At 42.8% G+C, this 23,759-nt stretch overlaps 1 protein-coding gene and 1 pseudogene across 1 annotated transcript in view; both read left to right on the plus strand.

Moving 5' to 3' along the window:
• The window catches only part of Dtd1 (D-aminoacyl-tRNA deacylase 1), a 173,553-nt gene extending 153,200 nt beyond the window's left edge, over positions 1 to 20,353 (plus strand). Inside the window, exon 6 of the mRNA XM_031372120.1 lies at positions 19,846 to 20,353. The gene's annotated coding sequence lies outside the window, so the exon portion shown is untranslated. The remainder of the gene's footprint in view (positions 1 to 19,845) is intronic.
• Positions 8,845 to 10,120, plus strand: LOC116091074 (annotated as a pseudogene).
• Positions 20,354 to 23,759: the final 3,406 nt, after the last annotated feature.

Consider the following 23,759-nt stretch of genomic DNA (forward strand, 5'->3'; position numbering starts at 1 on the left):
GACTGAGGCTACAGACAGGGACTGCCATGCCCAGACGGCATTGCCCAGCTACTTTTCCTGAAATGATGCTTTGTTCTTCACCATTTCCATGCCCAGGACTGTGTTGAGGTCACTGTAGCATTAAGTTCATCTCCCAGAGTCCCCAGTGACCTTGTGTCTCAGTTTTTTCTCATTTCATATATTATCAAAGCTGCTTGTTTGATGGACACTGGACCAAACACTGGGGTACAGATGCAAAGGATCTGTGGCCTGACCTTATCAAGTTCACACATTCAAGAAGAATAAAAACCATTGGACTGAGTACCAGGTCCCCAGTGGAGGAGCTAGAGAAAGGACTGAAGGAGTTGAAGGAGTTTGCAGCCCCATAGGAGGAACAACAATATGAACCAACCAGTACCCCCAGAGCTCCCAGGGACTAAACCACCAACCAAAACATACACGTGGAGGGACCCATGGCTCCAGCTGCATATGTAGCAGAGGATGGCCTTGTTGGACATCAATGGGAGGAGAGGCCCTTAGTCCTGAGAAGGCTCAATGCTCCAGTGTAGGGGAATACCAGGACAGGGAAGCAGGAGTGGGTGGGTTGGTGAGCAGGGGGAGGGGGTATGGGATAGGGGGTTTTTGGAGGGGAAACCAGGAAAGGGGATAACATTTGAAATGTAAATAAAGAAAATATCTAATAAAAATGAAGGAAAGAAAGAAAAAAAAAAAACCAGTTGTGTCATAGCCAAGTGCATTGTGGCGTGGACGGAAAGGAGTATGCAGTAGGGAGGGCTCTGGAAGTTGACCTTGAAGGACACATGGAACTGTGAAGGACTGGATCAGGGGACAGCTGCCAAGGCAGGAGTGAGCAGTGTGTGTTAGCTTGTGGTCACTGTAACGAAACATCTGGGAACAGGCTTATTTTGGCTCATGGTTTTGGAAGTTTCAGGCAATGATTTATTGACCCTGTTGGCTTTCAATTCTTTGGCAAGGCCTTATATCATGGTAGGAGCATATGGTGATGCAAACTGTTTACCTCATGGCTAGGAAGCACAAAGAGGAGAAAGGGGAGGAAGAGACTTCTGGGATTCTCCAGTCTCTTTTTAGGAGCACACCTGAAATATCATTAATTCTTCCTACCAGGCTGCATTTCTGAAAACCTCCACTGCATCTCAGAAGTGCCATGGTGGAGACCAGGCCTTGGCTATATGAGCACTTGGAAAACACTCTAGATCTCATCTACAGGAGGGTGCCAACATTGTTTTGTTGGAGGACTGTGAGAGAGGAAGTAAAGATTAGCTGAATGGTTGGGTACCAGTGCAGAGAGAATAGAGCTTCTTGTGACGTTGGGGGGACCTGGTGTATAACTGCCAGGAATGTGGACTTCATCCTATCATAATGAAGTACCTTTGAAAAGAAAAGAACATAGTCAAACATACCATGCAAAGATCATCCTCCAGCTCCAGGGAGTGAGGCTGGAAGTAGATAGGCCAGCTTGGAGGAACTCTAGAAGTCCAGGGAGTGAGGCTGGAAGTAGATAGGCCAGCTTGGAGGAACTCTAGAAGTCCAGGGAGTGAGGCTGGAAGTAGATAGACCAGCTTGGAGGGACTCTAGAAGTCCAAAGAAATAGTGGTGCTAGAGAAGAGAGGTTGGGCCGGAAGATATAAAGGATGAGGGTGGAGACTAATCAGTGTGAATGTCAGGTGTGTCTAGAAGGATGCAGGAACAGGAAACTCACAGGAAAAAAAAGTGAGGGAACACTAACAATAGCTATTTTTGTGACAGTCTTGTGGCTGTGGGGCTGGGACTGAGGAGAGGTCTTAGGGACGCATTTTCAAACCTTCACCTAATAAACTGATTAAACCAAATCTGAAGACAGGGTCATTCTGGAGATACCAAACTTCAAAAGGAGTGTGGCCAGCAAGGGCTTCTCTTCCCTTCTGTAAGGGCAGTCTATAAGATGCCTATGGCTTTGAGGATGTTCGAGTACAGATAAAGATATATGTTAATAATAGTTGGGTGCCTCTGCCTGGCTGAGAGCAAAATAGCCTTCAGGGTGTTGGGTAGACAGTGGAAAGAGCAGAAGGCCAGCCAGATGGAGAAGAAGCCAGAGGCCAAGCTCATGCTCAAATAGAGAGGGCAGCAAGAAGACAGGATTAGGCTTAAGACCCACTCAATAAGAGGGAGACCATGCCTGGTACTGTATACCTAGCCAACTACTCAGTGCTAATGAAATCATGGTTATTGGAGAAAAATCTACAACTTCTACATAGCCAACTACTCAGTACTAATGAAATCATGGTTAGTGGAGAAGAATCTACAGCCTCTAATTTACTAAACCAGCACAATCCCTTACAAGAATCTATAAACATTTGTCCTTACATATGCAGATATGTATAGTCTTCACTCCTCACCAAGGAAACTTCTCTTGTAAGAGACAGGGACCATTATAGAAAACCACAACCAATCAAAATGTAGAGTTATGGATCCCAGTCCTAATGATGACATCTATAAAACTCTTCCACACCCAAGGTTTAGGAAACATTGTAGAAGAAGAGGTGGAAAGATTTTGAGAGCAAGAGGATGAAGGAGTTTGTGGTGAGATGGTATCCCCTAGTACCATTAGAAGCTACACCCATAAAGTCTCACCAACATGAGCGCCCAAACATGGGCTGGACAAGGACAACACCAGTGGACATGTCAAACTGGACAGCAGGGGTCGAGAGGAAGTCCGCAAGGCTGCAGCCCTACACAGAGAACTGTAGGCAAACGAGGCAAGTTGGAGTGGGGTAGGTGGTCTTTCCCAGGGAAGAGCACACCAATGCGTTATTCAGGGCCAACCAGTCAGCCCTGAAAATACACAAGCAAATAACATCTTATGACTTAAGAGGTTATATTTAGAAATATGTATGTGTATATGTATACAAGTATGCATACGTAACAATTAGGGAAAAAATTCTTGGTGAAGGAGAAAAGGGAGGGGTATATGGAAGGGTTTGAAAGGAGGGACAGGAAGAGAGAAATGTAACTGTATTATAATCACAAACAAATGGACAAGAAAGAAGGCATGGTTAGGCCTAGGGTCTGTCGGGCTGCTTGGAGATAGGTACTAACTCAGGGGCTCATCCAGGTCTTCCTCTCATTGTGCTGCTTGCTTCTTAAATCTTTATGTGATTTCTGCCTCCTCAGTGTTTCTTCTCTTAAAATAATTAGATCCACTTCCTGCAGCTGTTGGAGAACGTAGGTGGGTGGGAGTCACAGTGTCAGAATGCATGTGGCAGTCTGTGCAGGAAGGAGACACTGACCTAAACTCCAGTGTCCCTATGTGGTGCTTTTAGGGCCTCCATGGTGGGAAGCATTGGAGAGTCGGGCTCCTCTGCGCCCACCCACTGAGGAAGGTCAGAAGGACCCAACCTGTCAGGCTGTTGTGCTGGGGAAGCTCTTCACTTGCTTCAGCAGTGGACACTAGCCTGGACCTCCAGCTGAGGCTCCTAGGGCTGAGGGCGGCCACCCAGATTTCAGGCCTTTATTCTCTTGACACTTGTAGACACTTTGTCTTTTCTTTTGAGTTTTGTTAGACTATACACAATAGCCTTTTCCTGGAGAATTAGGGCTTCTGCCACAAGTTTAATATAAATTTAATGTTTAAACTCCATGACAAAAACAATGGGAGAGGAATAAGAGCATGAGCACTCGTCTCCAAGGACTAAAGGCAGCTTATCAGCCTAAGTACAAGTGCTGTGCTCACAAAGGTATATGCACATGCTGTGCCCATGTTAGAATATGCTTTGTGTTTTCAAACACCTTGAACAATTATAATTCCACCTACCTAAGTGATGACTCTGCACTATATTAATGACCCATCAGCAAGTTTTACAAATATGATGTCTTAAGTTTTGCTTTAACTGATATATCTGAAAATCTTTGCTTTACTTATTGAAGGATAAAAAATTTTGTTACTTTTTAAATCAGCACAAATCAGAACCGTTTGACAGCTTCTATTTGCTTTGGATTTGACCTTAGAATGATTCTAAAACATAACTTTTGGAGAACTTTCTATATGAGCACTGTGTCTACATCAATTCTACCCTCCTTTCCTATGTTCAGCTCCAGCGTTCCTCTCTCTTCCCACACTCATGATCTCATCTCTAATTATCATTGGTGCATGTATATACACGCACGAGTCACTGTCCATGTAGTGTTGCTTGCATGTACATGTGCAGTGCTAACTATGTGAGACTGGGTAACCTATGTTGTCCCCAGGGAAACTAACTCTCCCTCTTTCAGCAACATTGGCCGCCTGTAGCTCTTCATCTAGGGGTGGGAACATGTGGAACTTCCCTTATTCACATTAGTATGCCAACTGGCATTGTCATTATAACCATTCTTGTTTAGGCAAGCACACTATTGCTATTTCACGGTGCATTTTCTTTGTCATGTCTAGCGGACACTGTCTAGCTGCAGGTGGGTCTCTGGCTTTTATAATTTCTCCTCCCTCTCTCCCATGCTTTTCCCTGAGTTTTAGGAATAGAGGTTACTATAGAGTTGGGGCTGGACATCTACAGTCATTCACTTATTCTCTGGATTTTGATCAGCTGTGGACCTCTGTTGTAGGCTCCATTTATTGCAAAGAGAAGCTTCTTTGATGAGGGGTGAGAGCCACACTTGTCTGTGGGTGTAAGAATAGTTAGACGATAGTTAGGAATTATATTGGTTTACGAAAGTCTCAGTAGTAGGTTCTTTTCTAGGGTTTTTGATCTCTCCAGCCATGGGCAGATGGCTAGGTTTAAAGTACTGGGGACAAATTCTGTCCTTAAGTCCAACTAGACAGCTGCTGGTTACCACCAAGATGAAATGACACTACTGCACCACCGTGGACACCTGCCTGCCCAGTCACTGTTGATCTTCCTAGGCTTTACACTAAGCTAGGACTACTGATTGCTCTCTTCCCTGGCAGTGTATATAGCATCTTCCAAGGCTTGGAGAACTCCCCAGGGAGGAGGTTTCCAGGTCATTTCTAGCTCTGTTCATCCAGGTTTGTGTCCAAAGTGTGGTGTCTTTGGCAATAGGATCATACTTTCAAATTCTGGAAGATAACCGAGGGCAATGGCAGTAGCCCATATTGCTTGGGGAGACTCTTGTCTTCCAGTTGTAATTCAGATCTGAGACAGCTGCAACAGCACCTGGCAGGGAGAGCCCCTCTCAGCCTGTGCTGAAGGTCTCTGAGTCACCATTTAGCCAAAGACCAGTGAGGGGCAGGGATGTACCCATCTCCAAGAATTCTGCCACGTTTCTCGATTTGAAGACTTTGAAAGGGGCCAGACTAAAGGACCGAGGCTGCTACAAAACCACATTTAGGTTTCGTGTTCTCTTTGAAGACATTTTTCATCCCAACAGGCCACAGAATCACCTCAGATATTTAGACATTTGTGAGAACTGAAGGCAGAGTGGCAGATGATGACCTTGCGTTTGTTTTGCTGCATGGAACAGGCAGGGAGCTGCAGTTCTTTTTTGCTTTTTTAAAAAAGAGAAAGAGCCCTGGGGATCCTGCAGCCAGGGGAGCTGCTTTGGTTTTCTAGGGCTTGAGAGGGAAAAGGGAAAGGCAGAGAAAATAGACTGAGAAGCTCACACTAGCGGCTCTATTTTCCTTTGAAAATGATTAAAACCCTTTGTGCGTGGGAGGGTGTTCCCAGGGCGGGGGCGTTTCTCTGTCACATTGCAAATGCTCCATTCTGTTTCATCAAACAGACGTAAAAAGGCTAAAATTAACAGTAGTCTGTGTTCGGTCCTATTTCTTCAGGTTCCTCACCTTGCTCCTAGGATGAGAGGATTTTTGGTGAGGCTGTGACTCCAGGCTGGTGTTAAGACAGCCTGGGCTGGCAGACCTTTGCTAATGTGTCACCTGTCACTTCATTTGAGTATCTACTTAGCTGCTGTAAATTGGGTGTGAGAAGAACTCCTGACCAGTACCCACATTTTCTTCTCAAATGTCAACACACTCAAACAAACAAGGGGAAGTGTTTTGGAAGCTGCCATCTGTTCGCCTTTCCAACGTGACCTTTGCTGGAATAGAAAGATGCTGCTATCTTGGGGGAGTGTTCGTCCTAATGAGCTGAGTCAAGTAGAGTAGTGTGTGTGTGTGTGTGTGTGTGCGTGTGCGTGTGCGTGTGCGTGTGCGCGTGTATGCGTGTGCATGGGTATGTTTGTTCTAGAGTTTACAATATGCATGTTAAACATCTCTAATTCTACTTTTAGACAGCACCACAGTAGGTAACCCGCACAGTATCTTCCGGCTTTTTCCTGTGGGGTTGCTGCTGTCGCCTCCACCTGGCACATGGTACAATCAGTGGTACAGTGTATTTTATTGTTTCCTGAATGGTTATTTTAAAGATAAATTAAGGTTAAAAAAAGATTGTTTGCCTTCATTTCTCTGATTATGGCTTTTCCTTTCATGCTGTGAACACAGCTTTCTGAACTATTTCATGTTCCTTCTCTTTGAAGAATTGCTTTCCATATTCCTTGAAGCACATATTTGAGGAAATCTTTAGTTTTCTTTTTTGCTTTTGAAGGGTAATTTTACTGGTCTGGAATTCTAACTGGTACTTATTTTGCTTTCGGTATTTAAATGTTTTATTTCTCTTTAAATGTTTTTCTAATGTATTCTCAGTTTTAAAGGGCATATAATAGTTTTACATGTTTATGGTTCTTAGTGTGACCTTTCAGGACATGTAAACCTGTGTTGGATATACTGGCCACCAAAGACACATTGTTTATTATTGTTTGGAACATTCAAAATCTTCTACACCACCTATCAGGAAGCATTCTCTTCTTTGTTGTCAAGTGTAGGCATCCTACCATACGTACACGTGATAGAACAGTACTAGTCATTCTAATTAAGCGTGTTCTTATCCACCTGTACTCTCCGGTGCTCATTTACCAGCTGTTAGTTTAGGTGCTGGAAAGGGAAGGGGGGTGCTCTAGAGAAAGGCACCTAATAGAATTGTCCTTCGGGCAGAGATTTTTTTTTTTGTTTTTTGTTTTTTGTTTTTGTTTTTTTCTTTTTCGAGACAGGGTTTCTCTGTATAGCTCTGGCTGTCCTGGAACTCACTCTGTAGACCAGGCTGGCCTTGAACTCAGAAATCCGCCTGCCTCAGCCTCCCAAGTGCTGGGATTAAAGGCGTGTGCCACCACTACCCAGTTCAGGCAGAGATTTAATGTTGCAGGTGAGGGTCTGAAATCAGAAGCTTAGTTGCTCAGACACAGTGTCATATCTACTCATAAAAGTTTCTGAGGGAGGGGGTGGGCCTGCACCACAGGGAAGCAGGTTTAATTAATATGTAGCCTGTGTTACCAGACCACCAACAGTTGTCTCTGCATTCCTGACAGTGTGAGCATTAGCTCTTGTCTTGTGGCCTGTTAGCTCTTTCCTGCGGATGTGAAGAAGAGTGGGGCCGGGCTATGAGGATCTTCACACTAGCATCTGGGGGGGGGGGGGTGTGTGGCTGGTTCTAACAGCATCTCTTTGCTTGCTTCCCTTCCCCAACACCCTTCTTGGACTCTAGTCACATTAAATCTCCACCTCTCTGAGATCAACTTTGTCTTCTCCATATAAGTAAAAACATGCAACATTCACCTTTTTATATATAACTTATTTTTCTTACATAATGTTTGTTGCTACCATCTACCTTGTTGGAAGTGAAATTATTTCATTCTTTATTGAGTGGGTATATAATATTCCATTGTGTGTATAAAACACACTTTTATTTATCTCCTGGTTGTTACCTAGGTCGATTTCAACTCTTGGCTATTGTGAATAGTGCATTGGTAAGCAGGTGAATGCCGCTGTACCTTTAGTGCTGATCCCAGTGCTTGGAGATGTGTCCCTGGTAGTGGGGTGGCTGCACCATATGGTCATTTTATTTCTAGGTTTTTGAGAAACTTTCATACTGTTTTCCATGGCTATTCTAATTTACATCCCCATCAAAAGAATGTCAGATTTTCTGACTCTCTACATCCTTACTAGCATTACTAATTTTTTACTTTACAATAGTCATTCTAAAAGATAGAATGATATCTCATTGTGTGAGTTTTTTATGTGCTCACTGGTGATTTGGATGTCTTCTGGGAAATGTCTATTCAGGTCACTTGCTCATTTAAAAATCACATTATTAGTTTTTTAGATTGGTTTGTTTGAATTTCTTACATATTCTAAAAATCATTTTTTTCTTACGGTTTCCAAATATTTCCCCCAATTTTTTATGTTGTCTCTTCACTCTGTCAAATGCTTTCCTCTACAGAAAGCTTATAATTTGATGTAATGTCATTTGTCAGTTTTTGCTTTTATTGACTATGCTTTTGCAATCATATCCAAATGTTTACCCTGTGATGTCCTCGAATGTTTTCTCCTTATAATTTTATAGTTTCAGGACTCACGTTTAAGTCTTTGGTTCATTTTGAGCTGATTTTTGTACATGGTGAGAGATGGTATGCTGTTTTTAAAACAAAATCTCAAATTTTGATTTCTCAATTTGATTTACCAAAAGAAAGCTCAGGAGTTAGACACTGTGGTGAAAGCCTGCGAGCTTAGGGAGGCAGAGAAAGCAGCTGACCTTTCTGCTCCACTGACATCCATGAAGGAAAAAAAAAATCTTCTTGTTCATGCTTTTTTAAATGCCTGCCTTTGGATCCCTTCCTCCTAGAGGGGCTGCCATGTCTGGCCTCAGTGGGAGGGGATATGTCTAGTTTTGCTGTGACTTTATGTATCAGGGTTGGCTGGTACCCACAGTGGAGCCTCTCCTTCACTGAGGAAAAGCGGGTGGGGGATGGGTTCGAGTGTGAGGGTGGGTCTGGGGGAAGGGGCTGTAGTCACGCTGTAAAGTGAATAAATACATAAACTAATGAGAAACCAAAAAGAAGATGTTTTATGATGGCAACATGGAATCACCAAGGAAAACATGGAGAAGGAGAGAGGTGGGTCAGAAGAGGTCCCGGGAATCTCTGCTTCCTGGAAGAAGCCCAGAGCCTACAGTAACCGAGCTCCACAGAGGATGAACCTACTAGAAATGAGGTCAGACAAACTGGATGTCTCCTTACTCATATTGGAAGACTGGATATTCCTCAAGGCTCAGGATGAAGCAGGAACAGATTATAGGTAAAATCAGCTCAGCGTTACCAGACAATGAGCAAAGATGAACAATGCTGAGACCACTAATAAAATCAGCATCTCTGGGATGTTTCATTATCCACGAGCTTCTTCATGATAACAGTTAAGGAAGGGGACTGTTGTCCACATTGGGTTTGTAAGCAAAAACTACTCCTTGACTTGTCACCAGTGCTTATGTAACTTTAGTGGCAATTACCAACTCAAAAGTCCCACAAATTGGCAAATAAATCCATATGAGACTAATTCTTAATTTTCAGAAAGAGTATTAAAGAAATGGCAAATGAATTTGTCTGAGTACTTCAAACTTTGTTGCACATCTTAGTTAATAAACAAGATGTGGCACATGAAATTCTATGCATAGAGATGCTCACTTTGCTACTGAAAATACCAGCAGGTGATAATGTTGAAATAGCTATTGGCTTGCTCAAAAAATGTGGCCTCAAATTAACACAGTACCACCAGGAAGAATCAGTGCTATTTTTGAATTTCTTCAAAACATTCTGTATGAGTCTGAAACTTGCAAAGGAGTTCACCATATGATTGAAATTATGTTTGTTAGTTTTTCAGAACTACTTGTTATCCTAGAAAGACTTGACTCAGTTTACCTACATGATCACTTTGGAGGATGACTGTAATCCAGTAGATATTCTTAATGTTTTCAAGATAGAATCCAACCTTGTGGTGAATAAGGAGAAGTACAAGCTATTAAAAGGAAAAAACCCATTTTCTTATTAGATTATTTTATTTTAGGAGATCACTCAAAAAAGACCCTCCACATGGGCAAGTCACCCCAACAATACCCTTAGCCTTTTTTTGTGCTCTTTTCTGTTATTTTCTCTCTTTCTTTTTCTCTCTTTTTCTTCCTTCCTTCCTTCCTTCCTTCCTTCCTTTCTTTCTCTTTCTTTCTTTCACCTATTTATAATCCATGTTTTATTCACCCCCATCCACCCTCAGACTGCTCCACATCCCACACCTCCTCCCAACTCCCCTGTCTCCACATGGATGCCCCCATCCCCCACCCCACCTGACTTATAAACACCCTGGGGCCTCCAGTCTCTTGAGGGTTAAGTGCATCACCTCTGAATGAACACAGACCCGACAGTCCTCTACTGTATGTGTGTTGGGGGGCCCTCATATCGGCTGGTGTATGCTGCCTGTTTTGTAGTCCCGTGTTTGCTGGTCCTCCTACAGGATCACCCTTCTCCTCAGCTTCTTTTAGCTTTCCCTAATTCAACAATGGGGTCAGCTGCTTCTCTCCATTGGTTGGGTACAAATATCTGCATTTGAATCTTTCAGCTTATTGTTGGGTCTTCTGGAATGCAATCATGCTAGCATGACTGTTATTTTCTTTTAATAGACAATATGATACTTAAAATAGAAGACAAGAAATATTTCCAAATCAGACTTTAGGCAATAGATATGTGTGTGTGTGTGTGTGTGTGTGTGTGTGTGTGTGTGTGTGTATGTATATTATCTATATCTATATACATATATAATCATATTAGCATACCACAAGATGAGCGAAAAGCTCCTAAATGATCAGTGCTGAAGCCACCAGCAAAGTTGACATCTCCAATGGCGATTTTATTATTCAATATATGCATTTATGTATAGTATATACAACATACACTAAATATATGACATATTTATATATAAAATACATTTTAACATCTTAATATATATTTTTGATCAGGGAGAAGGGAGGATGCAATGATGGCACTGTCTGTAGTTCAGAAAGTATTTGGGTTTTCTGTTCTCAGTGAGGAGGCTCTCTGGGACATTCTTAATGAAGGAGACAGTGACTGATCATGATAAAACTGAAGCTCGTCTAGTCTCATTTTGTCCTATGACTTGCTACTCAAGTTTCAGGTTTGAAGAAGACACTCACAGAATGGACAAAAGGAGTTTCCTGAAAGTCCAACCAAAAGAACACTGTGATGCGATGCTTCATTTCTGTGCCAACAGAGGGTTGTGAGAGTCATTTAGGCTCATTAGCTGGGCGAGCTCACATGCTGGAAAAAGAGCACATGGAATCATTTGAAAGAATATGCAGTGAACAATACGATACTGTACACCACAAAGAAACAAATAAATAAGAAGTGTTGCTAGGGTGTTTGTTCACCTTTTACACGCTGATTTGCTTCTGTGGAGTGTTCTAGAATGTACAAATGTGAAGAAGCCACTATGTCACCTTGTAGAATTTTTGACAAAATGTTTTTCAGGAACTATATAAGCTTCATGCAAGATTAAACTTTCCTTGAAGGATTATTAGCTCAGGACATTTGCTTTGGCATCAACTTTTATACTTCAATAGGCCTTAGAGGTTTAATGGACGAGTTGCATGAGCATCTCAGACATTCACCTAAGGTCATTATAGCACAGAAGCCAGGTGCTGAGCAGAAGAACCCTCCCCTGGCCTCTTGTCTGCAGTGTTGGTCTCTTTGGAGTCTGACTCCTGACTTCAGTTCTGACAGCAATGAGAAGAACTCTGCTTGGGGGTGGGAGTGTCAGTTGCACCTGAGGGCTCTTGGCTTTTCCAGGGTTTACACTGGGCTTGGGTGTGTTTTGGACAAGTGTCCAATGTCTATTGGACCTGTCTTCACCTTGACAGCTTCCTTTCTTTGTGTACCAAGGGCCTCTGTTGTCCATACTTAGCTTTGTGTTCTATGGTCCTCTCACCTGGAGACTTCTCAAATGGTGTCCCTAGGCTGTTCTAACTGAGGACGTTTTGTCCTAAAATGTGTGGGGAGTTATGAGAAGCATCCCCAGCACTGAGATCTGTACAGGCAAAGACCTGCCTTGGTCCTTTCAGGACCTCCTGACTGTTAATCACTGTACTGGAAGGATGCAGCTGTGGGCATCAGTTCACTGTTGGAACGTCAGCGTTCTTAATGACAGGTGATTCTAGGGGTTGAAGCCATCCACTGGCTGTCAGCTCATGGCTACCAGTGTGTCTGCATCTCAGCTGATGAGTCTTGACCCCATCTATCGATGGGGGTGTTGTATGCTTTACAGCTTCAGTCCAGTCTCCCGAAGCCTGCTATTCAGCTCAGTGATAGGCTCTCTTGCTGTCCACATCTATCTCCCAGGACTGCCTTTTACGCTGGGGCTGGGGCTGGTTTAAATTCAGATTGCCTGACTTACGGATTATTCTCAGACCCCCAGAGTGGGTTAGTTTTAAACAACAGGTACCTTCTCAAGATGGTAGCTAGCCCTTTCTTGCTCCCTGAGTCATTCAGACTAACAAAATGGTTATTCTGATTATTCTTGACCCATGAATGGGAGGAATCTGTCTCACCAAAACCCACTGCTATGTTTAAGGCTTTTGAGGAGTGTGGAATGGTTTGGATGGTAGGAATGCCACTTTCTTTCTAGCTGGGACTCCTAGATTAGCCCTGGGATGAGGGCTGAGCCTCACCTCACCCCACTGTGCAGCTGTGCAGCTGAACAGTGTTCACCCTGGCTTTGGGGGATGGGCGCTGCCCAACACTGAGTCATTTGCTCACTGCCTTTGTGATTTCCAAACAACTTTCATTTCTCTTTGCAATAGGCAGTTCTTTCTTATATGGCCATTTCACCTTAACTGGGTCACACGGAGAGGTACCTTCTAATCTTCCATCTTATCTGGAAGTCAGGCATTGGGTCCTACCCCAAGGTTTTTGGAACAGGGTCTTACTATGGAGAGCAGGCTGTCCTTGAACTCTTTAAGTAACCCAGGCTGGCCTTGAGTTCCCTAAGTGTCTCCAAAGGGGTGAGACTGTAGTACAGCACTGCCACACCTTGTCAGATTTCTACTCTTTAAGATGGATCTTGCTTTGTGGGTCTAGCTGGTAAAAGATCCCAGTCTACTTGGCAGTTCATTCAGAGGCACACACTGGAATCTTTAATAGTGCTAAGAGGCCAGAAATTCACTGATAATGTTGACTTTTCCAGAAAGTCGTAAGTTTTTGACAGAACAGTACTACTCTTCTAGGTAAATGAATGCCAGCTGGATTCCCAGCTGTGACCTGAAATTAGTAAATGAATCAAAGCTTGGGCTTTTCTTTTTGTTTTGTTTTGCTTTGCTTTGAACAGTGAGTTGCAGAACACCTGTGGTGTCTTGTATGTTCTGAGTCTAGAACTTGTGTCTTATAGTTATACAAATGACCCCAAGCTAGAGACTGATCAGTTAAAGTCAACAAATAGCAGTGTGGTTTCCTTCATTATCCCTACCACCACTACCATCAGTGACATCTGAGACAGAGTCTATTCTTTAGTCTAGGCTAGCCTGAAACTTACTATGTAGCCCAGACTGGCCCCAAACCCAGGCCAGTCTTCCATCTTCAGCCTCCTAAGTACTGGAAGTACAGATCTGAGCCACCGCCTCTATTTGAACAGGCTGTTGAAGGACTCCTAGGTTCCGGTCCTGCATTGGCCTCATTGAAGATGTTCCTCACTCCTTGTTGTTTGAAGGCAATAACAAGAGCCGCTAATGCATCTGGAGGAAGCTGGTAGTCCAAAAGGCCGTCAGTTGTGGAGGTGTTACAGCTTTCTAACATGGAACACCATCGTCTGCAGGCACTCCTAAGTGATGGCCAACAACCAGTGCCTAAGTTTTTCTGTAGTTGTGGAGGAAATGAGGTGGAAAAGAACAACAAACAGGTTAGAAACAGAGTAGCAACCATTGGGCAGTCCCATAGGGGCAGTGGTTTTCAGCAGGGACAGTGTCTGCTGCTTGTCAGAGGCTCTGGGGTTTGTTGAGAGCATGTCATTCATGGTATTAATGCTGACACATGATTAGGCCCATTGGAACACCTATCATAGTAAGGTCGACTCTGAAGGCACACTTAGCTTCTAGCTGTTCAAGACAGGTGCTATGTGAGGTCCTTCTGCCTTGATGCATACCTAAAAGCTCAGAGAACTTTTAGACTAAAATTTCCAAGATTCCTTCTTGTGCTATTTCTTTTAGTAGGGAATCACAAATTTAGTAGGGAAATCACAAATGAGTTTTCTCTTTTAAAACCTACTTTGAAATATAATTTTATTACAAAAATTTTCACTTAGTACATTTCAGAAATGCCACATTGCTCAAAGAAGGAAAACAGACAGACAAAAAAACAAACAAAACAAAACAAGAAACCACCCCCCGCGCCGCCCCCACCCCCCAGCTCGTGACCCCGAGTCAGCTGCTGCTGGCCCGACTCTGCAGTGGTTTCCAAGCGGATCACTCTCTGTCCTTTTCTTCTCATTTCAAGAGCTCAGGGCTGCTCGGTGCACAGCATCAGCTGCTTCATTTCACTTGAGAGAGTGAAGGCTCAAGTCATTTATTCTTCCAGAGTAAACTTTATATTTTCCATTTGTAGGTCATACATTTGAATCATAAAATTATCCCCCCAAATTTAGAATATTACAGAGTACTTAAAGTTAATCTAGAAAGGAAAGGAAGATGTATTCAAGCAGAATCTTAAAACTCACGTTGAAAAAGCAAAAGTACAATTCCAGTCTGTGCCAGGAGGATGGATGGACTTCTCTGATAGTCACAGGAGGATGGATGGACTTCTCTGATGGTCACAGGAGGAAGGATGGACTTCTCTGATGGTCAGGAAATAGTTCCAGAGTGTCATTTATTGGAGTTGCAGGTGAAGAAAGAGCCTTTTAGAGACTCAGGTCTGTGGATTTGGGTTATCATGTCAGCATAGTACAGAAACAAGTGTGTTCTCTTTTCTTTGTCTAAAACCCGGAACCAGTGAGGTCCTGAGAATGGGATTGTGTGCTTCCACCTGCCACACTTTCGGATGCTTGTTCAGAAGGAGTGCAGGACTGGAAGAACGGGGTCTTAGAGGATGAGTGGGCCTGGGAGAGAAGTCAATTCCCAAGAGGTTTGCAAACAAAACCAAAGATCACGGACTAGCTGTGTTTCTAGCTTGCTTTTCTTATATGCATGGAGGGGCCTCCATAGCAAACTTAACTCCACAAGACACCTGCTCATGGTGGTATTGAAGTTCTCAGAAAGCACACTCACAGAGTGGTGTTGCTATTAGGATCGTGGGCTTTCCCTGAAATCCATCCAGGTAGCATTTAGACCTGGGGAAAAAGAAAGTGTTCTGTTAAGCTTTGGAATTTAGTTCCACTTTTAGATGAGAAATCATGAAGCTTAGTAGTTTGTCAGCTGGGTTTACACACACACACACACACACACATATATACATACAGCCAGGGCTGGCCTCTAGAAATGCTCAAGACAGTCCCCCTTTATTGTTCTCTCCCACTTTGCATGATGGGGTTATAGACATGAGCCATTACAACTAGTTTTGGATTAACTAAGAATGCCATACATAATTAAAACTTTTTTCTCATGTTAATTATTGTAGTATCATTTAAAGCTCATTTGGACATTTTATATTAAAAAACAACTATTTTGAGTGGTATTAAAGCATATCCCATAGACAAGGCCCAATTTATTCCTTCCTTATCCTTGCTTTAGGACCCCAGCTCCCTGATGCTTACTCCATTAAAAGGGTTTGCATCTGTTCTTTAAAGAGTTTATCCCATATGTCTATGTGAGCATGATATTGTGATATATAGATTTTATTTTATTTCTATTTAACCTAATTAATTTCTTGCAGACAGAGTCTAAAACAGCCCCGGCTGCTCACAAAACACATGCTTCTCCTGCCTCGGCCTCCCAAGTGCTGGTGTCACAGGTATGTGCCACTGTACCTGCCTCTGTTTTGTTTTATTATTATTTTTTAATAATAATAATAAAAAATGTTTTAGGGTCTGTACTCATATCATCATTTTTATCCTTTATATTGATAAGGATTAACCCAGGTAAAAATTATTATTTAGTTCACTTACAATTCAAACATCTCAATATGACAACTTAATTCTTGATGCATTATATTTACTTTTAGCTTATTGTATTATCTACACCATTTATGCTTTTTAGCCTTTAGTTTATGCCTTTGTGTCAACTTGACATAGCCTCAAACAGTGGTTTTCAATCTTCCTAAGGCTGCCACCCTTTAATAGAGGTCCTCATGTTGTGGTAACCCCCAACCATAAAATGATTTTCTACAATTCATTGCTACTTCATATTTGTAATTTTGCTACTGACAAGGTCTCAGTTTCTAAGACCATTAGAAATATGTGTTTTCTGATGGTTGTGACCCACGGGTTGAGAAACAGTGGGCTGCTGCAGACCAGGTTCGTTGCGGGGACCCCAATTTCCATGGGATGAGAATTCTGGTCAGGTGGACAATAAGTCGGCGAATGACAGACAGACTCGAGACACAAGGGTGTGGTGAATCTGAATGTATTTGTACAAGGTGAAATTTAGGCTTAAATAACATACAGCAAGCAGGGCAGATGACAAGAGTCATGTAGGTGTGTGGGGGTTACAGCAAGAGGCGCAGGACTGAGGTCATGTAGGCAAGTGATCACACATCAAGGTCAGTGGAGTCTGGTAGCCAGATGTGAAGCAGGAGGAAGAGGAGTGGAGCCCTCCCTGCCGGAGGTATTTGGTATTCCTATACTAATTCTGTGGTTTTGCTGGAGGCAATGACTAGGGTTCTGACCTAACACTTCTAGCTAATGTCCTTTAGTGGAAGCCCTGCATTACTCTCTAGTATGCAAAACATTTCTAACTATTGTGAACTATCTATTAGCCTAAGGAATGTGCTAGATCTCCATTGCTAGCTCTGGCAAGGCAGGTTCCTAGAGAGAAATTCCAAGCTATGGATAGCTTGGTATTAAAACTAGGATAGATCGGAAACATTGTGTTGGCCAGGTGACAATGCCCAATCTTAGCTATTTACGAATCATTTCTTGGGATACCTTTATGCCTAATTATGAGGGCGTGTTGACGATTGGAAAGACTGATCTGGAAATGTCTGAGTTAGGAGATACCAGCGACTGTCGAGTATCCAGGAGGCACAGAACTCCTTTTGGATCCTTATTGCCTCTTATCCTTAATCAGGATTTTATCCCCGATATTTTGGATGTGACTGGAATAGACGAGTGTGTGTGGCAGTGGTCTAGAGTCATTTGAGAGATGGGAACCTCTATTGAGAAAATGTCTCCATAAGATCAGGCTGCCTGCAAACCTTTAGGGCATTTTCTTAATTAGTGATTGATGTGGGAAACATCAGGGGAACCACCACCCCTGGGCTTGGTAGCTCTTGGTTGAGCAAGCCAGGAGGGGAAAGCAAGCAAGAAAACAGCACTTCATCATGGCCTCTGCATCAACTGCCTCCTTCCCTGCTTGGCTTCCTGTCCTGACTTCCTTTAATGATGGACTATGATGTGGAAGTACAAGCCAAATAAGTTCTTTCCTTTGCAGCTTGCTCTTGGTCATGGTGTTTTATCACAGCAGTAGTAACTCTGGCTAAGACATTTTGCCATTGATTTTTTCTTAATATAACCTTAATATCAACCTAAACTCCTCCTCCAATTGCCTCCCAGAATTGCCTCCACAACTGCTCCCAACTTTTAGTCTTAGTCTCTCTCCCTCTCTCTCTCTCTCTCTCTCTCCCTCCCTCCCTCCCTCCCTCCCTCCCTCTCTCTCTCTCTCTCTCTCTCTCTCTCTCTCAACCCACTGAGTCCTCCAGTTTTTGCTGCCTATATACTTATGAGTTTGGGGCCATCTACTGAAGCATGTTCAAACCACTAAGGACCATACCCTTAAAAATTGACTCTTCCTCCTCCAGAAGCAACCAGCTGTCTCTAGCTCCTCTGTTAGGGGTGGGGCTCCCCAGCCTCTTCTTCTTCTTGCTGAAATAATGACTGGTTTGATCGTGCATAGGAAACCACAGATGCTATGATGTCATGAGTTCAGTGGTCCTGTCATGTTCAGAGGACACATTTCACTCTGGTCTTCCTGAACCTGACTCTTACAATCTTTCACAATGGTTCCTGAGCCTTGTGGGGAGAGAGTATGACATAGATGCTCCTGTGGTGAATACTCCCTGGACACTCATACTTCAACCAGTTGTATATTTCTGCACTAACTGCCAGTCACCGCACAAAGAAAATGTTCTCATAAGATCTGTGAGGAGTACTTATCTATGGGTAGAGAGATATGAATTTAGAGAACAGCTTGATGCTATGTCTGCTTAGCAGAATAATAATAGTAGGTTCACTCCTGGGGCTCCTAAGTTCTCCAACCATGGCCTGTTGGATGGATTCATAGTACCAGGTATGTGTTTCATTTTATGGAGCACACCTTAAAACTAAACAGGATGGTTGATTGATCCCATGACATTCATGACACTGTTGCACACATGGAAATTCTTTGCCATACTTGTGGCTTTTGTAGTTCACAGGTCAGGGTTTACATCTGGATAAGACTGCTGGTGACTTTTTTTTTTAACTCCCAGCAACCTGCATAATTTCCTTCTGGGACCATGAAGGCTAGACATTAGAGGATGCTTGTTAGTCAGGACTAACTTGATTTCTCCGTGCACTGTGGCCAATCTGTGTGGTGTCTTTCAGCAACAAGATCTTATACTCAAGTTCTGGTGGGCAATCAAAAATAATGGCTTGTATTGTTCTGTATTGAATTGTTTTTGGGTTTTTAGAGTCCCCTGACTTGAGGGGAGATAATCCACACCTAACACTCAGGGAAGGTTCAGCAGAGCAGTGGATTAGGAAGGCAAAGTAACACTAAGGTTGTCTGAAAATTCATATGGAAACTACTACTTTATAATATTCAAACACACACACATACATACATACATACATACATACGTACATACATACGTATACACATACACATCTGCTCTCTTTGTTTCTCTTGTTTAGATTTGTTTTGAGGGTTATTCTGCCCATATTATTTCCTTAAAGTAGAAATTCAGATTATGGATTTGACAGTTTTCCCCCTTGTATAAATACTAAATGCTATGAATTTTCTCCTAGTGACTGGTGAACATTACAATTTTGGTATGTTGTTATTTTCCTTTTTATTTACTTCAAAATGTATTCTAGTTTGCCTTGAGAGTTCTCTTTGATGCAAGGACCATTTAGAAGTATGTTCAGATCTTGCATGGTGGTTCAAAACTGTAATCCTAGGAAGTTGAGGTAAGAAAATTAATGAAAGCTCAGCCAGCCTCAGACTACATAGTGAGTTTTAGGTCAGCCTGGGGCTGTAGGATGAAACACTGCCTTAAAAAAATGAAGACAAAAGGGGCTGGAGAGATGGCTCAGTGGTTAAGAGCACTGGCTGATCTTCAGAGGTCCTGAGTTCAATTCCCAGCAACCAAAAGGGAGTTCACAACCATCTGTAATGGGATCTGATGCCCTCTTCTGGTGTGTCTGAAGATAGCAACAATGTATTCACATAAAATACATAATTTATACATAAAATAAATAATTAAAAATAATTTAAAAATATGAAAAAATAATTTTAAAAAATGAAGGCAAAACAAAACCCCAAAACCAACCAACCAACCAATGAAAGAACTGTGTTAATTTGATTTTCTATCCTTATGAACTCAAACACTAGGGTTATTGTGGAGATATTTTGGTGAGAAGATATTTAGGTTTGCATATCAGCAGTTGCTAGAGTTTTTTGCATAGTTAAGTGAGGCAATGTGATTCTGTGTTTTTGTGTGAATTTGAAATGATGCCTTCAGCTAATTCTTAATGTTTCTGGGTCTAGTAGTAGGTTTTAAAAGCAGGTTTTGGAGTCTGTCTTAGCAATATTTTCTCTTTGTTCCTTTTAGCAAATTACCATTGGGCAGAACCGGATCCTGAAAAATTCAAGATGCTAAAGCCCCTACACTGCTTTAAGAATTCGGGACTCAAATATGAAAAGAAAATCAGAAATAAGACCCTGGGAACCTGAAAATCCCTGCAGAAAAACACCAAAGGACCATTCCATTTTGTGTATTGTTGTGGTCTGATGGGTCGTGGGTGCTGAGGGATCGTGGAGTGCTTGTGGGTTCACACCCATGCTCTCCCCATGGAGAGAGGGCCATTGGTTTCCTTGCTTTCTACCATGTCTTGGCTTGCTTTTGGAACAGGCTGGTCCAGCATCATCTGTCCTCATCTGTGGTGTATTGTGTGTCCATGATCTGTCTCCAGCACGTCCCGGCTGTCCATCATCTCCATCACTGAGTCACAAGACAGGGCTGGTGTTAAGCAACCGACAATAACATATTGTATGAGACTTTGCATCTTGTACATTTTCTCTTCTTTTCTAAAAATAAATAATAATAAAACCATAAATCTCAATGGACTACTTTATTATTAGATTGTGCTGTGTCTGTTTAATGATGTTTTCTGTAGAAATGTGGTGTGTCTTAACCCACTTCATTTCAGATAAGGCCTTGCAAGAGGCCTTCCACAAGTGGCTCCCACAGGCCTCTGGTTGCAAAGTGAGAGGCTGTCTGTGGTAATTTATGACTGATAGCATTCTACTTGGAAAAGTGGTGGCAGGGAAGGAAATGCAGATGGGCCAGGGATCTTTCTTCAGAATGGCTAGAGCATCCTAATTGAGAATAGATACAGCTGTACATAAGCCCTTACCCAGCATCTGTCTGCTGTGGATGTATCCAAGCCAATACACAAAGTCATGTGAAGAAAACCACATTCTGTCAAAGGAGTTAACTGGACAGTGAAGCATGTATATCAGTCATTTTTAAATACTATATAATGTTGAGAAATAATATAGTTGCTTATGGTAAATAGTAATGTCCTCTCTTAAAATATCCCTGTCTCATTATAGAGGAGACACCCTTATTTGGCAATGCTGCCCTGTCTACGCATGACTTTTGTAATGACTGAGTCCCTTTCAAATGAAATTGTATTAGGGAGAAAGAGAGAGAGAGAGAGAAAGAGAGAGAGAGAGAGAGAGAGAGAGAGAGACCCCCTCAAATACCATTTATAACACACTTTCAACTGTGTGGGTTAGGAAAGGATTTGTTACCTAGTAAGATCTGTCTTTGTTCTGAATCAGTACAAACAGCAAAATGTATAATATTTAATATCCACATTTGAGGTTAAAAACGTTGCGCCCCTGTGCAGATCCAGGTCAGTTTTCCCAGCCCATCACAGTGAGGTCCAAGAAACCACCAACCCCACTCCATATGAATTATCAAAGTAGGGTTTGACATGAATAAATTTACTGAAATCCCTTTTTAACATTCGCCAGTGAGCAGATTCGTCATATATTTTCCTGCCACTACAGTTTATCAGCACCAATTAGTGCTCACTGAACAGCTGCAGCCTGTCCTTGGAGTCAGGGAAGATGAGGATTGGGTAGTAAGAACTGTCAGCTAGTTTGGACCCTGGTATAATGACACACACACACTGTCCACAGCTCTGTTTCTAGACCCTGTTTTAAAGGGATCTAGACCAACTGGAGTATAAGCAGCAGAGAGTGGCCAAGCGGCCTAAGTGTCTGACGTCAGGAGGAGGAAAGCTGAAAGAGCTGAGGCTCTGTAGCCCAGGGAAGAACACTGGTGAGGATGCAAAAGATGTAGAAGAAACCCTGGGTCAGAAATAAAGAGAGGACAGGTGTGTATAAGTTGTGTTAGCATGTAGGCTGGCTTGCTAACAACAACAACAACAACAATTTCCAAAGTGGATCATAATGTTGGAAACTTTTATTGTCTGAGCAGAAAACCCAGCCTATTTATGTGAAGGGGGAGACATTCTGTTTTAAGTAATTGGCTTCAAAAATCTCCCTTTACAAAATTCAAGGACACGATGAATGTCAGAAAAACATAGTATTTGATCGAAGAGAGCATTTCCACCATCATGAAGATCATTTTTAGCTCCTGGGATCAGAGAAGCAGTGAATACATTCCTGACTGGCCTGGGAGGGTCAAATCTAACAGGCCAACATGATAGAGAGATGATGTGAGGTCAAGGAGAAACCCCAAACAGCCACAGACTCATCAAAAACAAAGTGCCAGTTTCCAGCGTGTTAAACCTCCTTTGAAAGAAGGGTTGTTTCCAAGTCTGTCTGTGGGAGTAAAGGCTAAAATTAGATTTTGGGCTCAGTTCTGCTTGCATAGGATAAACCCCTCTGTCTTTACATCCTTTTTAGCATCTCTGCCTTTTGCTTACTTATAAAGCTTGCTGTTTACTGTCTGCTCAAACATCTTTTGTTCGGGGATAGGAGAGGAGACGTACCATGTATGGCTTTTTTTTGAGAAGCCTTGGCAGATCTTAGGCCCAGTACTTTAAACAGAACAGCGTGCCGGCAATGCTGGGAACCAAGACACGTTTAATCTTGCCTTTTGTGGTTTATTTTACAGAAGAACAAGCACTTGTGGCTACACAAAACATAGACCAAATAAAGGCATCCTCTTAGTCTAGATGCTCCACAGCCTCTCCTCACGGTTGGTGGTCCAGGGGAGGGAGGGAGGGCAGTTACTCTACCATGCTGCTTTGAGATGGTGATGGGTGGACCTGTGCTGATGGGCATAGGCAAAACTTGGCATCCATTGATTTGATCCTACAGAACAAACAGACAAACTCACCAGCGCTCACTCCTTTGCCCCTACTGTAATTTTCATGTCAAGAACCAGAGAGATGGCCTTTGCTACTACTAATTTATCATTGTCTGTCCTGTTCGGCCAGGTGCTTCTGGAATTCTTTGTAAATTCATTGCTGATATGAGCCCTTTTAAAACAGAGCAGAAGAACCTCGTATCAGAAGCTGGGCAAACTTCACAGTCGGACCCCTCTTGACTGCTGTAGCAAAGATAAGGGAGACTACTGTCTTAGGGGAGCCAGCCTTCTAAAGTGCTGCTGTGTTTTCATTCTTTCTTGCTGTCAGGACAGCAGCGCATTCAATTTTGGAGTTCCTAAACAACAGCTTTAAATACCCATTAGGAAATTACCTGTTAGTGTGGCATTTTAGACTGCTAAATTGAAGCTAATAGATTACTTTGGGATAGTGGATTTGATATTTATAGGGGCTTCTCAATACCCTGCTTTGGTTCTTTACCAGGGATGAATAGCTTCAAGGCTCCATTCTTGAACAGAAAGTACATTGGGGTGGTCTCTTGAAGGGGCTGCAGCTGACAGACCCTCTGTAAGAGGGAGATGGCTAAGGCTTAGATACAAAAACAACTCTTCCCTGGGTGGGGGCGGGGGAGTGAGAGGTCTGTGGGAAGAGGCAGTATCAGCCAGACAAACACAGTGGGTGATGTTTGTACACAGAGGGGTGGCAAATGTGATGGCCTCAAGGGGTCAGGAAGGATGTTCAGAGCTGGGTGTGGGGAGAGAGGGGACACAGAGAGGGTTAAGGACAGAAGCTAGATCTAGAGCAAAGGGATTCGATCACTCATAGTTATTTCTGTCACTGTCCACATGTCTACATGTCAGTGTCTACAATGTCTACAAGTCTTCCCCAGACTGATGTGTTCTTGTTCTTCAGCAATTTTTCCTGTAACTGTGACCACTGAAAACCAGATACAACTCTGCCATTGTGTGCCCAAGGCACCTTGATGTGAGCATGTGTATGTTGGGCCCTAATAGGCCAAGGAATGATATAGACCTGGCAACCAGCGAAACCTTGGGACAAGTTACTGTTCCAGGTGTTGGGGACATCCCTCCCTCCTCTGTTAAGTGGAAGCAATACTTCCCCTTGCAGCATGGCTGTAAGATTAAACAAGAAGATGCTC

The sequence above is a fragment of the Mastomys coucha genome, unplaced genomic scaffold (assembly GCF_008632895.1).
Source record: "Mastomys coucha isolate ucsf_1 unplaced genomic scaffold, UCSF_Mcou_1 pScaffold15, whole genome shotgun sequence".
Lineage (NCBI taxonomy): Eukaryota > Metazoa > Chordata > Mammalia > Rodentia > Muridae > Mastomys > Mastomys coucha.